The sequence below is a fragment of the Tursiops truncatus genome, chromosome 11 (assembly GCF_011762595.2).
Source record: "Tursiops truncatus isolate mTurTru1 chromosome 11, mTurTru1.mat.Y, whole genome shotgun sequence".
NCBI lineage: Eukaryota > Metazoa > Chordata > Mammalia > Artiodactyla > Delphinidae > Tursiops > Tursiops truncatus.
Genome location: NC_047044.1, coordinates 26,047,366 through 26,071,326, shown reverse-complemented (window position 1 = coordinate 26,071,326; position 23,961 = coordinate 26,047,366). Strand labels below are relative to the sequence as shown.

Below are 23,961 nucleotides of genomic sequence, written 5' to 3'. Positions count from 1 at the left end.
CAGGACTTCACTAATTTCAGAATATCCCTTTCTCAATCACCACCACCATTACTTCACCTCCAATTCTAGTTTCTATGCAAGCATATGTGTACTGCCCCCTTGTATTTTCCCAAGCCAGGAGGATTTCTCCTGTTCCAAGTTGATGTTTGCAATTTCATTACTTTTTAATATGTTAATTTTTTGAATAATAAAGCTAGAATATACCAACATACATCACCAGTAGGTACTACACCCAAATGCATGATATACTTTCCCCTCATACCACAAAAAATACGTTAATTTGCGTGCGTGCGCACGCGCGCACACACACACACACACACACACACCCCTATAGTAAGCTTTCTGCAAAGTTACCTGTATCAAAATGATAAATCTGCTTATCCCCTGGCCCAATCCTAGGAATTTATTCTATGACAATAGCTGGATGAGTACCCAAATGTAATTATAAGAATTTTCTTTGTGACTTTTTTTAATTAAAAAAATGAAAAAATCAGAAATAAGCTAAACTTCCATAAATAAAGGTTTATCTATACTATACATTAAAAAGGACAAGTTAGATCTGTCCCCACAGCATGGTGAAGAGTATAAATGACAGATACACACACACATATGTTTACATACACATAAAAAGAGTCAAATAGTGGTACAGCAAGCAGCGAATAGTGGTAACTTCTGGGGAAATAATAATGGGGGGACTCCCTGACAGGAAAACTTGCACCTTGCACTTTCAACATTTTACTGTTAAATTTTATTTTTAACAACTACAAACTGTTTTCCAGATAATGAACAATTCTATCACCCTGTATTCAAATTATCTTAAACCAAATTCATTACCCTTGCTTTCAATCTACCTTCAACATCCTTACTTTCCAGCTTCTGATATTGATACCAGTATTATGCTACCATTCATCCACACTTACAACCTCAAAGTCTTCTCTGCTTTCTCTCTCAACTTCCCATGTATGAACAACAAATACTCTTTCTTTAAAATGCATTCCATTCTCTCCATTCCTACTTAACCACAAAAAGTCAAGCTTGTATCATCTCATAACTAGACTATTAGAGCTTTTTATTATCCCTGCTTCCAATATTTTCTCCTAGTCTACCCTCCAAACACTGCCAGATTAACAGTCAGAAACTGTTATTTGATCTCTCATTCTCACTCAAAAGCTCCCATATATGAGACAAAATCAAAACACCCAGTCTTGCAAAGCAATACACAATCAGCCCCAATCTACCTTGTGTAATCTCATCTCCTACCATCTGCCAAGAATATTCTACTCCAGCTAGCCCCTGAATAAACATGCACATCACACCTTTGTTCACACAGATTTTGTCTTAGTTTGTGAACCCTATACTAATGAAAATGGACTCTAGTATGCACGATAATCACTAACTGTTCTCTATTTCTGTGATGACTGAATATAAATAGGCTTAAACACAGTAGTTAGATACTGGAAAGAAATCCTTGACTCAAAGTTATGAGCCCCTGGGTTGCATTTGCCAATAGCCTTTTCCAGAATTTTCTCCTCTAGGAATAGTTAAGAATTACAGAAAACTATCTGCCAATTTGTGTGAAACTAACCAAGGTCAGAATGAATTTTTTATCTGTTTTCAAGTACTCTGCACATATAACATATCCAGTTCTCTAATTCAGTAGTAATCAACTTATCAATAATAATCTTGAAAAATATAGTATGGTAGTCCTCCAAATAGATATCTAGTGTCATAGATAGAAAGGCCTCATAAAATAATTCTTTCCCTGACCTTCAAAAGTGGTCCATCATTCTATATTCAAGGTTACAAAGAAAGAACTTCTATTTTTTTATACTAATTATATAAGGACGTTTTAAATGGAAACGTCCTTAGCTAAAAATGGAAAACCCCAACTCAGTTACCATATAATCTATCTCTTATACCAAGAAATCTGAAGACAGTCTTCTATTACCAGTAATAGAGGATTAAGTAATTTGGATCAAGCCTCCCGCTAAGGACAGCAAGAAAAGCTGGATACATACTTTTTTTAAATCAGCTTGAAGACACTGGAAAACAAAAGAATAAATATTTACTGAGATGGGAACGGGGAAAGATATGGATGCAGAAAGATGAGACTGGCACTTGGAACCACCATTCCCCTAGAGGTATCTGCCAATTCCAGAGAGGTAACTGGGAGACTGAATGCCCTGGGACAGTCTTTAAATTCAACGAAAGATATATTAAGTCAGCAAGGAGTGGAGAAGCCCTGGTGAACACCCTTCATTTCGGATAGAGACTTCAAAGGCTGCCTCTTAGGAATAAGGGTAATTCAGAAGAAAGATATTAGACTAGACCTCAAATTGCTCTAAAAAATAAATATGTGACACATACACACATGTAAAAGTTCATGGGAAGATAAGGTAACATGAATTAAAGCCACAGAAACAACAGACGACAAGCAGACACACAGGGTCTCACTATTAAAGAGTCATCAGACAATGGATCTAAAAGAATTTTTTAAATTCTAATTGTGTACAAAACAATAGAAAAGAAGGTTGAGAAATTTGGGAAAGGATTAGAAACCATAAAAAGAAACCAATGGAAACTCTAAACTTGAAAAATGTGATAACCAAAATCAAGAGCTCAACTGAGTGGGTAAACCAGCCCAGATTAGACATAGTTTAGGAAGTAATTGGAAGACAGCTTAAAAGAATATGTTCAAGAAAAAGTAGAAAGATAAACAAGGATGGAAAATATAGAAAAGAAGGAAAGAAATAGAGAATAAAGTTAAAACGTCACTTTAACAGACATGAAATTGGAGTCCCAGAAAGAAAGGAGAGAACAGAGCAGAAGCAATACCTCAAAAAAAAAAAGAAACAAACCAGTTTGACATCATCCCCAAACTGAGGAAAGGTTTGACATCATCCCCAAACTGAGGAAAGGTATCAATTCTCAGATATAAAAAGTCCTACAGGGACTTCCCTGGTGGTCCAGTGGCTAAGACTCCACGCTCCCAATGCAGAGCGTCCAGTTTCAATCCCTAGTCAGGGAACTAGATCCTACATGCCACAACTAAGAGTTCACATGCCACAACTAAAGATCCCGCATGCCACAACTAAAAAGATAATATTGTATATGTTGCAACTAAAGATCCCACGTGCCTTAACTAAGACCCGACACTGCCAAATGAATAAATACCAAAAAAGAAAGTCCTACAATCCCCAAGCACATAAATAAAAAGAAATCCACACCTACGCACATCACATTAAGACAGCTAAAAACAAAAATAAAGGGAAGATCTTAAAATCAGGCAGAAAGAGACAAGGTGCCTGTAAATAAGAGCAACAAAAAGACAGAAGTGACTTCAACAGTGAAGGCCAGAAGACAATGTACAGTGCTGAAAGAAAACAACTGCCAAACTAACATTCGATAAATACAGCAATACTACAACTTTGAAAAATGATGGTAAAACAAAGACATTTTCAGAGAAACAAAATAAATTCATCCCTAAAGATGTACACTAAAGAAACAGTCAAGGACGTTTCATACACAATGAAAATTCTTAGATGTGAACTTGACAATGCAGAAAGGAAGATTAAAGGAAACCATAAATATATGCATAATTTGAATTGAATATTAATTGCATAAAATATTGATAATAGCTTGTGGGATTTTAACATATACTGACTTAAAATACATGATATAAATGGTATATAAGACAATAAAGGTAGAATTACAAGTGCAAAAGAGTCCTTGCACTGTATGGGAGAAGAGTAAAAGTATCAATTAACATTCTATTTTGATAAGTCAACAATACACATTGTAAAGGAAATGGGTTGGCAAACTACACTCCATGGGCCAAAGTTGGCCTGTAGCCCTTTTTGTATGGCCCCAAGCTAAAAAATGTCACCTCCTTTTTTAAGAGTTAAAATAAAAAGAATGAAAATAGATGTAAAAATCCTCAACAAAATATTAGCAAATCAAATACAGCATGTTTAAAAAGAAGTATACACCATGACCAAGGAGGATTTATTCCAGGCATGCAAGGTTGGTTCAATATTCAAAAAAATCAATTACTATAATCCATTACATCAACAGCCTAACGCAGAAAAATCACATGATCATATCAATAGATGCAGAAAAAGCATCTGACTTTTTGCATCTGACAATGCAACACCTATTCATGATAAAAACTCTCAACAAATAAGGGACAGACAGATACTTCCTCAATTCGATAAAGAACATCTACAAAAAATCTACAGCTAACAGCATACTTAATGGTGAGAAAAATAGCATTCCCAGTAAGAACAAGAACAAGCAAGGCTGTCCCTTCTCACCACTCCTTTTCAAAACTGTAGTGGATGGCACTCAGCTAACATAGTAAGAAAAGTAAAAGGGATACAGGAAGAAAAGGAAGAAATAAAACTATCTTTGTTTGCAGATCACATGATCGTTCACAAAGGAGAGCCAAAAGAGTCAATTAAAAAAGCAATTGCCCTAGGGTCTTCCATGGTGGCACAGTGGTTAAGAATCTGCCTGCCAATGCAGGGGACACGGATTCAAGCCCTGGTCCAGGAAGATCCCACATGCTGCAGAGCAACTAAGCCCATGTGCCACAACTACTGAGCCTGCGCTCTAGAGCCCTCATGCCAGAACTACTGAAGCCCACACACCTAGAGGCTGTGCTCTGCAACAAGAGAAGCCACTGCAATGAGAAGCTCGCACACTGCAACAAAGAGTAGCCCCCGCTCACTGCAACTAGAGAAAGCCCAGGCGCAGCAACGAAGACCCAAAGCAGCCAAAAATAAATAAATTAATTTTTTTAAAAAAGGCAATTCCCCAAACTAATAAGCAATTACAGCACAATTGCAGGATAGAAGATTAATATACAAAAGTCACTTTCTTCCAACAGCAATAAAAAAATGGAATTTGAAACTTAAAACAATACCATACACATTAAAACCCCCCAAAAATGAAACAGGTATAAATCTAAAAAGATATGTATAAGACTTACGTGAGGAAAATGATAAAACTTTGATGAAAGAAGTCAAAGAATAAACAATAAATTATTTTAAACATCTTTACTGGAATATAACTATTTTACATTGCTGTGTTAGTATCTGCTGTGTAACAAGTGAATCAGCTATATATGTACATATATCCCCACATCCCCTTCCTCTTGCGTCTCCCTCGAACTCTCCCTATCCCACCCCTCTAGGTGGTCACAAAGCACTGAGCTGATCTCCCTGTTTTGTGGGGCTGCTTCCCACTAGCTATCTATTTTACATTTAGTAGTGTATATATGTCCATTCCACTCTCTCACTTCGTCCCAGTTTACCCTTCCCCCACCCCGTGTCCTAAAATCCATTCTCCATGTCTACATCTTCACTCCTTTCCTGCCCCTAGGTTCTTCTGAACCACTTTTTTTTTTAGATTCCATATATATGTGTTACCATATTGTATTTGTTTTTCTCTTTCTGACTTACTTCACTCTGTATGACAGACTCTAGGTCCATCCACCTCACTACAAATAACTCAATTTCGTTTCTCTTTATGGCTGAGTAATATTCCATTGTATATATGTGCCACATCTCCTTTATCCATTCATCTGTCGATGGACACCTAGAATGCTTCCATGTCCTGGCTACTGTAAACACAGCTGCAATGAACACTGCGGTACATGACTCATTTTGAATTATGGTTTTCAAAGGGTATATGCGCAGTAGCCGGATTGCTGGCTCGTACGGTACTTCTACTTTTAGTTTCTTGAGGAACCTCCGTACTGTTCTCAATAGTGGCTGCATCAATTTATATTCCCACCAAGAGTGCAAGAGGGTTCCCTTTTCTCCACACCCTCTCCAGCATTTATTGTTTGTAGATTTTTTGATGATGGCCATTCTGACTGGTATGTGGTGATACCTCAATGTAGTTTTGATTTGCATTTTGCTAATGATTAGTGATGCTGAGCAACCTTTCATGTGTTTGTTGGCAATCTGTATATCTTCTTTAGAGAAATGTCTATTTAGGTGTTCTGCCCATTTTTGGATTGGGTTGTTTGTTTTATTGATATTGAGCTGCATGAGCTGCTTGTATATTTTGGAGATTAATCCTTTGCCTGTTGATTCATTTGCAAATATTTTCTCCCATTCGGAGGGTTGTCTTTTTGTCTTGTTTATGGTTTCCTTTGCTGTGCAAAAGCGTTTAAGTTTCATTAGGTCCCATTTGTTTATTTTTGTTTTTAGTTCCATTTCTCTAGGAGGTGGGTCAAAAAAATCTTCCTGTGATTTATGTCATAGAGTGCTCTATGTTTTCCTCTAAGAGTTTTATACTGTCTGGCCTTATATTTAGGTCTCTAATCCATTTTGAGTTTTTTTGTGTGTATGGTGTTAGGGAGTGTTCTAATTTCATTCTTTTACATGTAGTTGTCCAGTTTTCCCAGCACCAATTATTGAAGAGGCTGTCTTTTCTCCATTGTATATTCTTGCCTCCTTTGACACAGATTAGTTGACCATAGGTGTGTGGGTTTATCTCTGGGCTTTCTATTCTGTTCCATTGATCTATATTTCTGTTTTTGTGCCAGTACCATACTGTCTTGATTACTGTAGCTTTGTAGTGTAGTATGAAGTCAGGGAGCCTGATTCCTCCAGCTCCATTTTTCTTTCTCAAGATTGCTTTGGCTATTCGGGGTCTTCTGTGTTTCCATACAAATTGTAAAACTTTTGGTTCTACTTCTCTGAAAAATGCCATTGGTAGGTTGATAGGGATTGCATTGAATCTGTAGATTGCTTTGGGTAATATAGTCATTTTCACAATACTGATTCTTCCGATCCAAGAACATGGTATATCTCACCATCTGTTTGTATCAACTTTAATTTCTTTCATCAGTGTCTTATAGTTTTCTGAATACAGGTCTTTTGTCTCCTTAGGTAGGTTTATTCCTAGGTATTTTATTCTTTTTGTTACAATGGTAAATGGGAGTGTTTCCTTAATTTCTCTTTCAGATTTTTCATCATTAGTGTATAGGAATGCAAGGGATTTCTGTGCATTAATTTTGTATCCTGCAACTTTATCAAATTCATTGATTAGCTCTAGTAGTTTTCTGGTAGCATCTTTAGGATTCTCTGTGTATAATATCACGTCATCTGCAAACAATGACAGTTTTGCTTCTTTTCCGATTTGGATTCCATTTATTTGTTTTCTGTCTGTGACTGCTGTGGCTAAAACTTCCAAAACTATGTTGAATAATGGTGGTGAGAGTGGGCAACCTTGTCTTGTTCCTGATCTTAGTGGAAATGATTTCAGTTTTTCACCATTGAGAATGTTGGCTGTGGGTTTGTCATATATGGCCTTTATTATGATGAGGTAAGTTCCCTTATGCCTACTTTCTGGTGGGTTTTTATCATAAATCAGTGTTGAATTTTGTCGAAAGATTATTCTGCATCTATGGAGATGATCATATGGTTTTTATCCTTCAATTTGTTAATATGGTGTATCACATTTATTGATTTGCATATATTGAAGAATCTTTGCATTCCTGGGATAAACCCAACTTGATCGTGGTGTATGATCCTTTTAATGTGCTGCTGGATTCTGTTTGCTAGTATTTTGTTGAGGAGCTTTGAATTTATATTAATCAGTGATATCGGCCAGTAGTCTTCTTTTTTTGTGACACCTTTGCCTAGTTTTGGTATCAGGGTGATGGTAGCCTCACAGAATGAGTTTGGGAGTGTTTCTCCCTCTACTACATTTTGGAAGAGTTTGAGAAGGATAGGTGTTAACTCTTCTCTAAACGTTTGATAGAATTCGCCTGTGAAGCCATCTGGTCCTGGGCTTCTGTTTGTTGGAAGACTTTTCATCAGAGTTTCAATTTCAGTGCTTGGGAATGGTCTGTTTATATTTCCTATTTCTTCCTGGTTCAGTCTCAGAAGGCTGTGTTTTTCTAAGAATTTGTCCATTTCTTCCAGGTTGTCCATTTTATTGGCATATAGTTGCCTATAGTAGTCTCTCATGATCCTTTATATTCCTGCAGTGTCAGGTGTTACTTCTCCTTTTTCATTTCTAATTCTGTTGATTTGAGTCTTCTCCTTTTCTTGATGAATCTGGCTAATGGTTTATCAATTTTGTTTATCTTCTCAAAGAACTAGCTTTTAGTTTTATTGATCTTTGCTATTGTTTCCTTCATTTCTTTTTCATTTATTTCTGATCTGATCTTTAAGATGATTTCTTTCCTTCTGCAAACTTTGGGGCTTTTTTTGTTCTTCTTCCTCTAATTGCTTTAGGTATAAGGTTAGGTTGTTTGAGATTTTTCTTGTTTCTTGAGGTAGGATTGTATTGCTATAAACTTCCCTCTTAGAACTGCTTTTGCTGCCTTCCATAGGTTTTGGGCCATCGTGTTTTCATTGTCATTTGCTTCCAGGTATTTTCTGATTTCCTCTTTGATTTCTTCAGTGATCTCTTGGTTATTTAGTAACGTATTGTTTAGCCTCCGTGTGTTTGTATTTTTTACAGTTCTTTTTCCCTGTAATTGACATCTTGTCTCACGGCAATGTGGTGGGAAAAGATACTTGATACAATTTCAATTTTCTTAAATTTACCAAGGCTTGATTTGTGACCCAAGATATGATCTATCCTGGAGGATGTTCCATGAGTGCTTGAGAAGAACGTGTATTCTGTTGTTTTTACATGGAATGTCCTATAAATATCAGTTAAGTCTATCTTGTTCAATGTCTCATTTAAAGCTTGTATTTCCTTATTTATTTTCATTTTGATTGATCTGTCCATTGGTGAAAGTGGAGTATTAAAGTCCTATACTATGACTGTGTTACTGTCAATTTCTCCTTTTATAGCTGTTAGCATTTGCCTTACGCATTGAGGTGCTCCTATGTTGAATGCATATTTACAATTGTTACATCTTTTTCTTGGACTGATCCCTTGATCATTATGTAATGTCCTTGTCTCTTGTAATAGTCTTCATTTTAAAGTCCATTTTGTCTGATATGAGAATTGCTACTCCAGCTTTCTTCTGATTTCCATTTGCATGGAATATCTTTTTCCATCCCCTAACTTTTAGTCTATATGTGTCCCTAGGTCTGAAGTGGATCTCTTGTAGACAGCATATATATGGGTCTAGTTTCTGTATCCATTCAGCCAGTCTATGTCTTTTGGTGGGAGCACTTAATCCGTTTACATTTAAGGTAATTATCCATAGGTATGTTCCTATTACCATTTTAATTGTTTTGGGTTTGTTATTGTAGGTCTTTTCCTTCTCTTGTGTTTCCTGCCTAGAGAAGTTCCTTTAGCATTTGTTGTAAAGCTGGTTTGGTGGTGGTGAATTCTCTTAGCTTTTGCTTGTCTGTTAAGGTTTTAATTTCTCCATCGAATCTGAATGAGATCCTTGCTGGGTAGAGTAATCTTGGTTGTAGGTTTTTCCCTTTCATCACTTTTAATATGTCCTGCCACTCCCTTCTGGCTTGCAGAGCTTCTGCTGCAAGATCAGCTGTTAACCTTATGGGGATTCCCTTGCATGTTATTTGTTGCTTTTCCCTTGCTGCTTTTAATATTTGTTCTTTGTATTTAATGTTTGATAGTTTGATTAATATGTGTCTTGGTGTGTTTCTCCTTGGATTTTTCCTGTATGGGACTCTCTGTGCTTCCTGGACTTGACTGACTATTTTCTTTCCCACATTAGGGAAGTTTTCAACTATAATCTCTTCAAATATTTTCTCAGTCCCTTTCTTTTTCTCTTCTTCTTCTGAGACCCCTATAATTCGAATGTTGGTGCATTTAATGTTGTCCCAGAGGTCTCTGAGACTGTCCTCAGTTCTTTTCATTCTTTTTTCTTTATTCTGCTCTGCAGTAATCATTTCCACTATTTTATCTTCCAGATCACTTATCCGTTCTCCTGCGCCTCAGTTATTCTGCTATTGATTCCTCTTAGAGAATTTTTAATTTCATTTATTGTGTTGTTCATCATTGTTTGTTTGCTCTTTAATTCTTCTAGGTCCTTGTTAAACGTTTCTTGTATTTTCTCCATTCTATTTCCAAGATTTTGGATCATCTTTACTATCATTACTTTGAATTCTTTTTCAGGTAGGCTGCCTATTTCCTCTTTATTTGTTTGGTCTGGTGGGTTTTTACCTTGCTCCTTCATCTGCTGGGTATTTGTCTGTCTTCTCACTTTGCTTAACTTACTGTGTTTGGGGTCTCCTTTTTGCAGGCTGCAGGTTCGTAGTTCCCACTGCTTTTGGTGTGTGCCCCCAGTGGGTAAGGTTGGTTCAGTGGGTTGTGTAGGCTTCCTGGTGGAGGGGACTGGTTCCTGTGTGTTCTGGTGGATGAGGCTGGATCTTGTCTTTCTGGTGGGCAGGAACGATTTTAGGCAGGCTCTCTGCTAATAGGTGGCGTTGTGTTCCTGTCTTGCTAGTTGTTTGGCATGGGGTGTCCAGCACTGGAGCTTTCTGGTCATTGAGTGGAGCTGGGTCTTAGAATTGAGACAGGGATCTCTGGGAGAGCTCTCGCCGACTGATGTTACGTGGGGCCGGGAGGTCTCTGGTGGTCCAATGTCCTGAACTTGGCTCTCCCACCTCGGAGGCTCAGGCCTGACACCCAGCCACAGCACCAAGACCCTGTCAGCCGCACGGCTCATATAAGTGGCATCATACGGTATTTGTCGTTTTGTTACTGGCTTATTCCATTTAGTACAATGTCCTCAAGGTTCATCCATGTTGTAGCATATGTCAGAATTGCCTTCCTCAGGAGTCTCCTCAACAGTCCACTTGGCCAGCGTGTTCCTCTCCCCAGCCTCACAGAAGTAACCTTTGTTCTCTCCGTTCCTTTCACTCTTTGGCCTTACCGTAATAGAGACTTTCCACGCCTTAACTATTTTTTTTTTTTGCTCTGGGTATCCCTCACAGCACGTGCTCTTTGCCAGTGGTTACCAACTTCCTTTACAGTTCCTGTGCTAGGCTCTGAGGAGCCTCCTCCCTCCCACCTCGGGGCAAAGGGCAGGCAACAATAAAATGTTTATATTCATGGATAGGAAGACTAAATATGGCCAAGATGTCAGTTCTTCCCAACTTGGTAGATGAATTCTATACCATCCCAACAAGTTATCATGTGGATATCAAGAAACTGATTCTAATATTTATATGGAAAGGCAAAAGATCTAGAATAGCCAACATAATATTAAAGAAGAACAAAGTTAGAGAACTGACACTACCCAACTTCAAGACTTACTATATAAGCAACAATAATCAAGACAATATATCAGCCAAAGAATAGGCAAATGGATCAATGGAAAAGAACAGAGAGTCCAGAAACAGACTAAATTATAGTCAACTGATCTTTGACAAAAGAGCACATGCAAAAATAACACACATAAATAATATGTGGATCTAGGCACAGACTTTACACCTTTCACATAATTAGCTCAAATGGACTACACACCTCAATGTAAAATGCAAAACTATCAAATTCTGAGAACATAGGAGAAAATTTACATGACCTTAAGTATAGCAATGACTTTTTAGATACAACACCATAGGCAAGATTCATGAAAAAATATTGACAAGTTAGACTTCATTAAAATTAAAAATTTCTACTCTACAAAAGGCACTGTCAAGAGAATAAGAAGAGAAGCCACAGACTGGGAGAAAATATTTGCAAAAGATATATCTGATAAAGGACTGTTATCCAAAATATACAAAGAACTCAAACTCAACAATAAGAAAACAACTGGATTAAAAAATGAGCCAAACATCTCACCAAAGAAAATATACAAAGGCAAATAAGCACATGAAAAGATACTGCACATCACATGTCATCAGTGAATTACAAATTAAAGCAACAATGAGATACCACCATGCACCTATTAGAATGAACTAAACCCAAACACTGACAATGCCAAATGCTAGTGAGGATGTGGAGCAACAGAAACCCTAATTCATTGTTCTTACCATACAATCCAGCAACTGCACTCCTTGGTATTTACCCAAATGAGCTGAAAACTTAAATCCAACAAAAACTGGCACACAGATGTTTATAGCAGCTTTATTCATAATTACCAAACCTTGAAAGCAACCAACGTGTCCTTCAGTAAGTGAATGGATAAACTGTGGTATATCCAGACAATGGAATATTATCCAGCCTTAAAAAGAAATGAGCCATGAAAAGATATGGAGGAATCTTAAATGCATGTTACTAAGTGAAAGAAGCCCATCTAAAAAAGGATACATATTGTAGGATTCCCATATATTCTGGAAATGACCAAACTATGGAGACATTAAAAAGATCACTGGTTGCCAAGGGTTAGGGGAAAAAAAGGGATGAATAGGCAGAGCAGAAAGGATTTTTAAAGCAGTGAAACTATTCTGTATGATACTATAATTATAGAATACATGCCAATATACATTTGTTAAAACCCACAGAATGTACAACACCAAGAGTGAACCGTAATGTAAACTCTGGACTATGGGTAATAATGACATGTCAATGTACCACTCGGCTGTGGGATGTTAACAGTGCAGGAGGCTGTGCATGCAGGGGCAAGTAGTGGGTACATTGGAGCCCTCTGTACTTTCTGTTTGATTCTGATGTAAATCTAAAACAGCTCTATAAAAGGAATGAAGGAAGGGAGGAAGGGAGAAAAGAATACATAACAGAAACCATGCATGGCCTGAAGAGCCTAAAATATTTGCTATGTGACTCTTCATAATAAAAGCTTGCGAACCTTTCTCTAGGATAACCATTAACGCATGCTAAAAGGGTGGAAAAATTAAAATTACTCAAATACTCTAAAAAAGGGTTTCTCAACATAGAAGAGAAGTTTGGAAGGAAAACCATACTCAACTATATGACTTTTTTATAAGACAATTGTAAAACATAAGGGCACAGAAAGGTTGAGATAAAGATAATACAAACATCAATCAAAAGAGATGGTGGAACTATATTAATGTCAAATAAAGTTGATTTTAAGGCAAAATATACTACTAAAGATGAAGGAGACATTAATAATGATAAAAGGTTAAGTACATCAAAAAGATGTGACAATTTTAATTTATATACAGTAAATGAAGAGGTCAGAACTACAAGGAAAAAGAGACAAATTCACACTCTTAGGGGGAGAATTTAACCACTATTCTTGGTAACCAATAGAACAAGCAGAAAAAAATAATCAGTAAGAATACAGACAATTTAAACAACACAATTAATCAACCTGACCTACTGACATATATAGAAAACTGTATCCCATAACTACAGAATACACATTCCTTGTAAGCATACACATAACATTCAGAAATGACCACATGCTGGGTCTTAAAAATATCTCACATTTTTTAAAAAAGCAAACTTATACAGAATATGTTTTCTGACTACAGTGCAATTAAACTAGAACTCAATACCACAAGATAACTGGAAAATTATATATGCTTAGAAATAATACATTTCTAAATAACTTATAAACCAAAGAAAAGGTCACAATAAAAATTAGAAAATATCTAGAACTAAAGAAAACATTAAAACTTGAGGGATAAAGACATCTGCTTCCAGGAAGATGGAGCAGGTGTACATTACCCTAATCCCACTAATACAACTAAAAGTCCCAAATAGTATATATATATGACATATATAACATGACTCTGAAAAACGGAGACTAGAAGGCAGACCAGCCAAGGACCCCGGACATAAGAACCAACACAATGGCGTGCTCCCTGGGTTTTCTTTTTCCCTCACTTATGCCCAACTTGGAACTGAAGAAGCTGGCAGTGGGTTCACATACACCACCACCCCAAAAAAAACCCTGTTTCTCTAGCCAAAGTAACAAGAAAGGGGAAGCCCAGCAAGACAAAAAAATTTTAGACAGTATCAACTTACTACAGGCAAATACAACAAAAAAAGTTGTGGTTTCACCCCCATCCACGCAAGCAAAGGCCAAGTGGAGAGGCCAGGTTGTAATGAGTTACCCCAATACCCTACCTGGATAATCTACAAGCAGTAGGAAGTTGGGACTTTCATCTCTGCTGAGAAGTAATAAAGCCCCATGCTCCTGCAATGTTAGTGGAGACCACATGGGTCACCTGAACTTTCACCCCACCAACAATAATAAGGATTAGCACATTCCTCAATCTGCTGAACTGTCAGAGAAGGTCTAGTGGAGAGTAAGGGCTGGCACTACCACTCAGTAATAACAAGGCTACCCTTTCTACGGTGTCAGTAGAGACCACATGGGAAGCAAGAAGTCCTCGCCACCCAACAACAAAATGATGATCTTCCATAACTCAGGTGTCAACAGAGGCCAAATGGGAAAACTAGACTTTTACCCTCATCTGGCAATAATGAGGTAGCATTTCCCCCCTTTTCTCCCACCAGAGAGGTGTCATGAAAAGCCAGCTAAAACAGGTTTAAATAGGATCCAAAGTCTCATAACATAAAACCCCAAAGGTCCAGCTTTCAATAGAAAATCACTGGTCATACCAAGAATGAGGAAGATCTCAAATTAAATGCAAAAAGACAACTGCTAGATGCCAACACTGAGAAGACAGAGATGTTAAAGTTATCTGACAAAGATTTTAAAGAAGTCATGATTAAAATGCTTCAGTGAGCAATTACAAACAAGCTTGAAATACATGAAAAAAGAAAAAGTCACAGCAAACAGATACAAGTCTCAGCAAAGAATTGAAGATATAAAGAAGAACCAATGGAAATCTTAGAAATCAAAAATACAATGACCAAAATAAAAATCTAAGTATGAGCTCAACAGTAGAAATAAAGATAGACAAAGAGGAAAGAATGAACTAGTAGAATAGAAATTACTCAGCTTAAACAACAGATAGAAAATAGACAAAAATAACAGATGCTCAGGGACCTGTAGGAATAAAATAAAACGTCTACCATTCATGTCATCAAAGTCTGATTCCATTTATATGGAATATCCAAAATAGGTAATACCATAGAGACAAAGCAGACTGGCGGCTGCCAGGGGCTGGGGGGAGGGAATAGGGTAATGGGCACAGCGTTTTCTTTGATGTGATAAAATGTTTTGGAACTAGATAGAGGTGGTAGTTGTACAACGTCGTGATTGTACTAAACGCCACTGAATTGCACACTGTATAACGGTTTTGTTTTATGAATTTCACCTCAATTATAAAAAACTTCAGCAAACTAGGAACTAAAAGGCACATCAATTTGATAAAAGGTGTGTTCAAAAAGAATACAGCAAACACCATGACTGATTTCAAAATCTTCAATGCCTGCCTTTGAGAATGCAATCAAGACAAGGATGTCCAATATCACCAATTTTATTCAACTTTGTACTGAAGATCTGGAAAAAGACAAAGGTATAAAAGGTTAAGAGAAAACTGGAAAAGGAAAAATAAAACTTTATCTACAGATGTTCTGATGGTGTATACAGAAAATCCAAAAGAATTTACAGAGAAATCATTAGAAAAAGCAAGTTAGTAAGACTGCTAAGTAGATTAACATACAAAAATTAATTGCATTCTACATACCACCAACAAAATATTTTAAAGACATTCTTTGTTTATGGGTCCTCTGGGTATTCTCTTTTGTGAAATGTTTATTTGAATCTTTTGCCCAATTTTTTCTACTATCTTTTTATGTACTAATGTGTAGGAATTCTTTATAAAATTAAAATTACAATGAGAAAACCAAAAAGGTTGATGGTAACAAGGTCAGAGAGAATGGGAAGCATGATAGCATATCCACTTTGGGAAAAAAGCAAGCATTATCTAAAGTTAAAGAAATGCATATATATTATGACTCAGCAATTCCTCTACTTGATATATAACTAACTGATATGTGAGTACAAGTACACCAAGAGATTTCTGTTGGAATAATACTGTTCACAGCAGTATTATTCCTAACTGAAACCTAGAAACGAATTTCCATAAACAGCTGAAGAACCAAACTATGGTATAAAGGAACTAGTACTATATGGCAATGTAAAGCTACAGATGGACTCTATATAGGTGGATATCACAAATACACTATGCAAAAGAAAGACACACACAAAAAAGTACTCAACTATTCCAAACAACTAAACTTCAGAAAAAATAAAAAACAGACAAAACGACAGTATTTGGAGAATACATGCCTGGGTATGTTTAGGTTGTGATTAACACAGAAAGTCAGGATAATGTTACCTGAGGAAGGCTGGTAGTGTTCTACTTCTTGATCTTTGTTGAGGTTACACTTTGGTTTGCTTTGTAAATCCCTCAGATGGACATTTTTCTGCATTTTTTTTTTACATGTATATTATAATCAACTTTTTAAAGAGGTCAAAAATTTCCATTTTTAAATTCAAAATTCTAAATTTTCATTCAAAAATTAGTCTCAGTATTATCAAGGACCCTGGTCTTTCCCATTCTTCTGCCAACATCCTGCTGTCTTAATTCTCCTCTCAGTTGTGAGGGTACCACAGTTTCAGATATCACATGGATACACAACAATGTGTAAAAGGACCATTTCTTCCACCAATTCTGTTTATTTAGTCTTTTTGTTTCTAAAGTAAAATGTACATATAATGAAATGCATAAATTTTAAGTATACAATTCCATGAGCTCACAAAGGAAGAACCTAAGACTATTCCATTGTTTAAATATAACACATTTTGTTCTCTTACTGATGGGCATTTGGATTGTTTCTGGTTATTATGAATAAAGCTGCTTGTACAAGACTTTTTGTAGACACGTTTTCAGTTGGTGACAAGTGTAAATATATGAGTGGAACTGCTAGATCATGGAGTATTTGTTTATAACAAACTGACAAATCTTTTTCCAAGTAGTTGTACCATTTTCCATTTCAATCAACATGAGAGTCGTTTCCTCCACATTTTTGCCAACATTTGGCGCTGTCAGTTGTTAAAAGACAAACTGAGGCACATTAAAATTTTCAAGAGTTTATTTGAGCATACATCCATTCCAATTGGGCACCACCTAACCGAAAGCAGTAGGAGCATACCACCAATAGGAGCTAGTGCAGAGGGTTTTACAGAGATGCGGAACCAAAGCAAGGAAAGCATTTGGTTGGCTACAGGTTGAGGAGTTTTCTTATTTGGAAAACCCTAGTTGGCTGTAATTGGTTGTTCTTAAATTTCACTTTCTGGGATTCAAGTGCATTGATTCTGGCTTAGGTTTTGGTTTGCTTACATAGGCTACCAAGGCATTACAGCCACCACAGTCTAATGGCCTCTTTAATTACTTTAACATGGTCTTTTTTTTTTTTAACATGGTCTTTTTAATTTTAGCTATTCTAGGGGAAGTATCTCATTGCGGTTTTAATTTGCACTTCCCTGAGGCATCTTTTTTTTTTTTTTTTTTTTTTTTTTTTTTTTGTGGTACACGGGCCTCTCACTGTTGTGGCCTCTCCCGTTGCAGAACACAATGCGCAGGCTCAGCGGCCATGGCTCACGGGCCCAGCCGCTCCGCGGCATGTGGGATCTTCCCGGACCGGGGCACGAACCTGCGTCCCCTGCATCGGCAGGCGGACTCTCAACCACTGCGCCACCAGGGAAGCCCTGAGGCATCTTTTTTACGTATTTAATGGCCATTCACAGATCTTCTCAATGAAAAGATCTTTGCGTTAAGAAGGATCACAACAAAGACTGTCTACCTTGCAACTTACTAGAAACAAAACAAATTTTAAATTCATCTCAGTGCCCTGACTTACTGGTGGCTTCGTGAGCACAAACTGCTGTTTTCTACCTCCATGTCTTAGCAAATACTAATTTCCTTGCCCTGAAGGTCTTTTCTATCCCCTCTGCACTCTGATCTAGTGAATTCCCAGTCAGCCTTCAAAACCTTGCTCAGGAATGCATTACTTCCTCCATGAAGTATTCCTGACTCTCGCAAACTTATTATGTAATTATTCTATCTTCTATCTTGTAATTTTTTAATATATGTAACACAGGCAATGTAACTTCGCCCAAGGGAAGAAAACCTGTCTTACTCATATTTATAACCCCCACACCTAAAACAAACACAGGTACATACTGGCTCAAAAATAGTAAATGAATGTGTTCACCATTCTATGCTACTTTAGCCTCAATTCACTTCTCTCATCCATATTCAGTAACTGAGGCTTCTGTATTGGGCTGAATGCTGGCCCAAAAAGCTATGTCACTTCTTAATCTCTGTAACTTATGACAATGATATTATATGTCAAAAAATGTGATTAAATTAAGGATCTTAAAAGGAGGAGCTTATCCTTAATTATATGAGTGGGCCCTAAATACAATGACAGGTATCCTTATAAGAGAAAGACTAAAGGAGGAGTCAATATGACCAAGAAGGCAGAGATCAGAGAAATGCAGCCACAAACCAAGGAATGCCTTAAACCACAAGCTGGAAGAAGCAAGGAAAGGATTCTCCCCTAGAGCCTTTAGAGGGAGTGTGGCCCTTGATTTCAGACTTCTGGACTCCAAACTGTAAGAGAATAAACTGTTGCTGTTTTAAGCCACCTAGTATGTGGTAATCTGTTACAGTAGCCACAACTAACCAATACCCTGGCTCTCTCTTCAGTCTACTTTTTCATAATGAATTTTAGCCAGTCTGAAAATTTCCATCAGTTTTAAATTCTTACCACAGTCAGACTTTTTGGATTTTAGCCAGTCAATAGACAGGTATCAATTACTCACAGAACATCTAAATATGTATTAGGCATTTGAACTATATAATAAAACAAACAATTCCTATTGTGTGGAGTCTATCAAATAAAGAAACTCATAATGCAAATGTTTTAAAGTACACAATTCAAACAATAATGAAAGGTAAAGCAGATTATTTTGATCAGCCTGTTAATCAGTAAGCACTTATGAGATGGACTAGTCTCTGTGAAAGGCAATTTTTAAGACTCAGCATAACCCTTCTCCAAATACATCTTCCTATCTTTGCAACTATTACTATCACATAACCACACCCACGTCCTTCCTCCCATATCTTTAGACCAGTCCCAGCTCCACAGACCCACACATGACATTTTCTTTTGCACAGGAGCTGTATTTCTTAAGCAGTGGTACAATGTCTGCCCAAGAGGATGGTAATTCAAAATATTCTAAAAGCACAGCTGCTGATGCTCATGGAAAGCTTCCAAAACACATTCCATTAAAAAGCACATGCTACGCCTTTGAACATTTCAAAACAATGCTCTAAATACTACATGCCCCCAAAGTGAATGTTGTTTTTTAAAAACAACATTAAAAGTCTAGAGAGAACCTACATCCAGCATTACTTCACTTATAAACAGAACATTAAAAATGAGTTTCCTTAATATCCAGAGAGAATCCTATACTAGTCACCCAAACAGCCTTTGGACGGCCATCCTAGGATGTCTTGTATACAAAAAATGTCACCACCTGACACCCTGCCAAAACCTGAAGTGCAGCTGGGAGCAGACCCTTCAAAGTCCTGGAAAGGCGCCAGGCCCTGTGATTGTGATTTAGAAAGAAACGGGAGGGTAAGGAAGGAGAAAGGGAAAAAGGTATGTATTAGAGTGGTTAGCAATCAACCACCAAAGCACTCTGAATTAAAATGTTATTCTATTCTTATAATTGCACTGTCTGCCTCCGCATAGCTTAATTCGCACAAAAGAATTCTGGAAAGTATGATATAGTAACCAGTCAACCTCAAATGCTTAGAAATAAATTATAAAAGTCTCTGAAAAGGTGTGATCTGAAAAACAAGGATGACGCTTGCACAAACCATACTTCAAATTCATTTCCATGTTTCTTAGTGTAAGCTCTATTACATATAATAGAGGGGACTTTGCAAAAGAGTTATGAGTACTTAATACCTTTGTGCGAGCTACAGAGTCTTCTTTGCTCACAGTCCCGTATTTCTCCTGAAATAGAAAAGGCTACCATATGGCTCCTAACACAAAATGAAGGTTGTCTACTGATCCAACAACATGTCCTGGAAATTATTTGTTTTTTAAATAAATTCTGATTTAATTTATTTCCATGAGATTTATGCATTATTCTGAAAAGTTAAATAAACTTTAAAAATTGATGAGTTTAACTGATATTTTTACTGGAGTTAATGTAAACATTCCCTTTTTCATATTTGAGAATCTGCCAGAAAGAAAGTATAAAGTTTTTCAGAGCCAGAAAAGGGAGATAAATACAAGTCACACAACACAGGTTAACCTTAAAACCATTTATTTAAAAGAAAAAAAAAAAAGCAATTAAACAATCAGTACCTACTGAGTGGCTACTATATCATATTTACTGAGTGGTCCACTTCCTAACAGGGTTCTGAGGGAGATACGTAAATATGCAGACCATCAAGTCCAGCTGACTTCTCAGCAAGGAAGAACCTGCCCATATTCAGAGTACTATGGACATTTTCTAAGTGCCTATTCTATGCCAGACACTTTGTTGGGTAGAGATACAGAAATAAATAAAAGAAAATTTGTGCCCTCAAAGAGTTCATAGTGGGGCTTCCCTGGTGGCGCAGTGGTTGACAGTCCGCCTGCTGATGCAGGGGACACGGGTTCGTGCTCCGGTCCGGGAAGATCCCACATGCCGCGGAGCGGCTGGGCCCGTGAGCCATGGCCGCTGAGCCTGCGCGTCCGGAGCCTGCGCTCCGCAACGGGAGAGGCCGCAACAGTGAGAGGCCCGCGTACCGCAAAAAAAAAAAGAGTTCATAGTGGTCAAGGAAACATACATGTTGATCAACAACTGCTAACTAAACAAAAATAAGAGAAAATTTACAATTTATTAAACCCTTACTGTACTTTAAAAAATTTTTTTTTGCCATGTGGGGATATTACCTATTTAAAATAAGTGAATTCAGAAAGTGTCAAAACTATAAAGCACTGTAATATATTTATAGGTAGTATGGGTGCACTTGAAAGAGAGGCAAAATTCTGCTGGAGAAGCTGTCAGGGACGACTTCACAAAGAAGGAAATCCTGAGTTAAGACAAAGAAAGGGATGCAGGGAAGAAACACCAAGTACAAAGGCACGGAGATGGAGAGAAGATCACTGGAGGTGCAGGGGAGAGATGTGGGGAAGCATTATCAGCCTGAAGAGGTGGGGCAGAGCCTTGAAGGCAATGTGCAGAAGACGGGAGTTCATCCTGGGGTCTAGGAGAGCCAAGGAAAGGTTTTAAGCTTGTGGTAGATGACCGACAGTACAGGGTAGTTTCAGATTTGTACTTCACAAAAATAACTACCTTATCCAAGGGGCAGAACAGATTTGAGGTGGGGTGGGGAGTAAGAAAATGAAAAAGAGATCAAAAGTCCAGGAAAGCAATGATGAACGCCTGAACAAAAATAGTGGCAGCAGGTAGTCAACAGGCAATAGTCCTGAAAATGAATTTGGAGGCAGAAGTAACAGGAGTTTGTAGTTAGATATTGACACACCTCTCAAAAAAAGAAAAACAAAAAACAAACAAAAAAACCACCTCTTTCAAAGACACTAATTAAAAAGGAAATCAGGACAGTTTTTTGTTTTGTTTTAAATAAAGTACAATCCAGTTAAAGCAGAAGACAGACTGTTTCAAAGATTACAATTACTTCAAACACTAATCTTTCATATGAACAAAGAATCAAGCACAGGGACCTTTGCAAAAGCATCCGAGTAAATGCAAATATCATCACAGTATCTCTAAATACCTACTTTTCTTCTATAGGGATTTCACAAGCAGAGGGGTAAACGCTAAAACTGGCTCTGTCAGGAACAAAGACATAAAATAAGTATTTTGTTCCTTGAATGTCCACCTGCTGTTACTCCTCCTCATTCTTTCCTTCAAACCATCATCTCTATAGCAACACACTCTTAAGACATTTGTGGGTGGAAGGCATATGTTTTTGCAAAAACATGAGAACTCAAGAACAGGAGCTACTTAATTTTTTCCTTTAATACAAGAGATATACAATATATCTTAAAAGACAACTGCAAAACATGAAACAGAAAAAAAAACCCAGACTTAAAAACACAGGAAATGTAAAAATTGGTGTTGCACATATTTACATGGAATTTATTTTTATAGGTTACAATGACACCTTGTGGTAAGACTTTTTAAATTATGTAAGTTATCTTGGAAAATATTTTATAACAGAGATAATAAAACTGGTTTAGAAAATAGGAAAGACCAAGACCACAGTCTTGAGGCAGTATGAACATGTACAATAATCCATCTGGAAAATTAAGGACACAGAGGTTCCTCAAAAAATTAAAAACAGAGCTACCATATGATCCAGCAATTCCACTTCTGGGTATCTATCTGAGGAAAACAAAAACACTAACTCGAAAAGACATATGTAACCCTATGTTTACTGCAGCATTATTTACAAGACTCAAGACACAGAAACAACCTAAGTGGCCATTCATGGGTGAATGAATAAAGAAAATGTGGTGTATGTATGTACAATGGAGTATGACTCAGCCATAAAAAAGAAGGAAATCTTGACATTTTCAACAACATGGATGGACCCTGATGGCACTATGCTAAGTGAAATAAGTCAGAGAGAAAAATAACATGATCTCTTATATGTGAAATCTACACACACACACACACACACACACACACACACACACACAAACAAGCTCATAGATACAGAGAACAGATTGGTGGTTGAAGTTGGGTGTGGCGGTGAGGGGAGTAATGGGTAAACTGGCTGGGTTTTTTTTTTAAGTTTAATTAAAAGAAACAATTAAGGGCAAAAAAATAAAACTTAAAAAAAATGCCACAATATTAGGGAGGCAAAAGCATCTTACAAAACTATAATTATAAAGTCATATACTATTCCCTTCACTTGAGCTAATAAAATTATTAGTATAAGTTTTGTTTTTAATGATGCAAAAATAAACTACTTTTGTAATCTGGGACGAAAGTGATAATGTTGGCAATACCTTTACATGAGAGTATAGACACATGGCTTATAAACTATGAAAATAACTGTGTCATTATTCCTTTCTTACCAACTGAACATAACAGATAATAACATGAAAAATTTCAATCTTAATCCAATAATTAAGAGAATAATTTAAACTATCTTTCATCAAGAGTTTACTACGTTTACTAAGCTATGCTAAACACTAGTAAACATAAAGAAACCTTATCAAGGCAGTTTGCACATAATCACCCTTAAGAACCTCTTTGAAATATTCTTCTCTTAGCATATACAAACCATGATCACCTCCTATCTCTCTGACCCTTCTTGTTCACCCTTGTATGTTCTTTCTCCCATTCACCATGAGAATCTCTAGTCTGTTGTTCCATCTCTACAAGAAAAGTCAACGGACTTCCCTCGTGGCGCAGCGGTTAAGAATCTGCCTGCCAATGCTGGGGACACGGGTTCGAGCCCTGGTCCGGGAAGATCCCACATGCTGCGGAGCAACTAAGCCTGTGCGTCACAACTGCTGAGCCTGCGCTCTAGAGCCCGCGAGCCACAACTACTGAGCCCATGCGCTGCAACTGCTGAAGTCCGCGTGCCCACAGCCCGTGCTCCGCAACAAGAGAAGCCACCACAATGAGAAGCCTGTGCACTGCAACAAAGAGTAGCCTCCGCTTGCCACAGCTACAGAAAGCCTGCACGCAGCGACAAAGACCCAACGCAGCCAAAAAAATTTAAAGAAAAAGTCAAGTTGCCTCTCTCACAACTTGATTTATTACATCTTATTGAATGACACTCAAATTTATAACCACGTTCCTAACCTCTCTCTCAGCTCAAAACTCTTACTCTACTACATGTCCCATCTATAACGGAAGCTTGGCATAACAAGAATGAAACCCTTTAACTTCAAATTTTCTACCTGCCTCCTTAAAAAAAAAAAAAATCACTACTACCCTCCCCTTATTTCTTAGCACACAACTTATTCCCCCTCTCCTATCAGTAATACATTATTAATCCTGTTGATTCTTCATCTGTCTGTTGATTTTAACCATTCTTTTCCACCACCCTCTAGTGCAAAAATCTCAAATATTTTACATTTGGTTTATTTTAACAGAAGCCTCCTCAACAGTGTCCT

The 23,961-nt window shown here is 37.3% G+C and overlaps 1 protein-coding gene across 10 annotated transcripts in view; it reads right to left on the bottom strand.

The window, feature by feature from the left end:
- Positions 1 to 23,961, bottom strand: part of CEP83 (centrosomal protein 83) — a 219,872-nt gene that overhangs the window by 82,772 nt on the left and 113,139 nt on the right. The window lies entirely within an intron of this gene.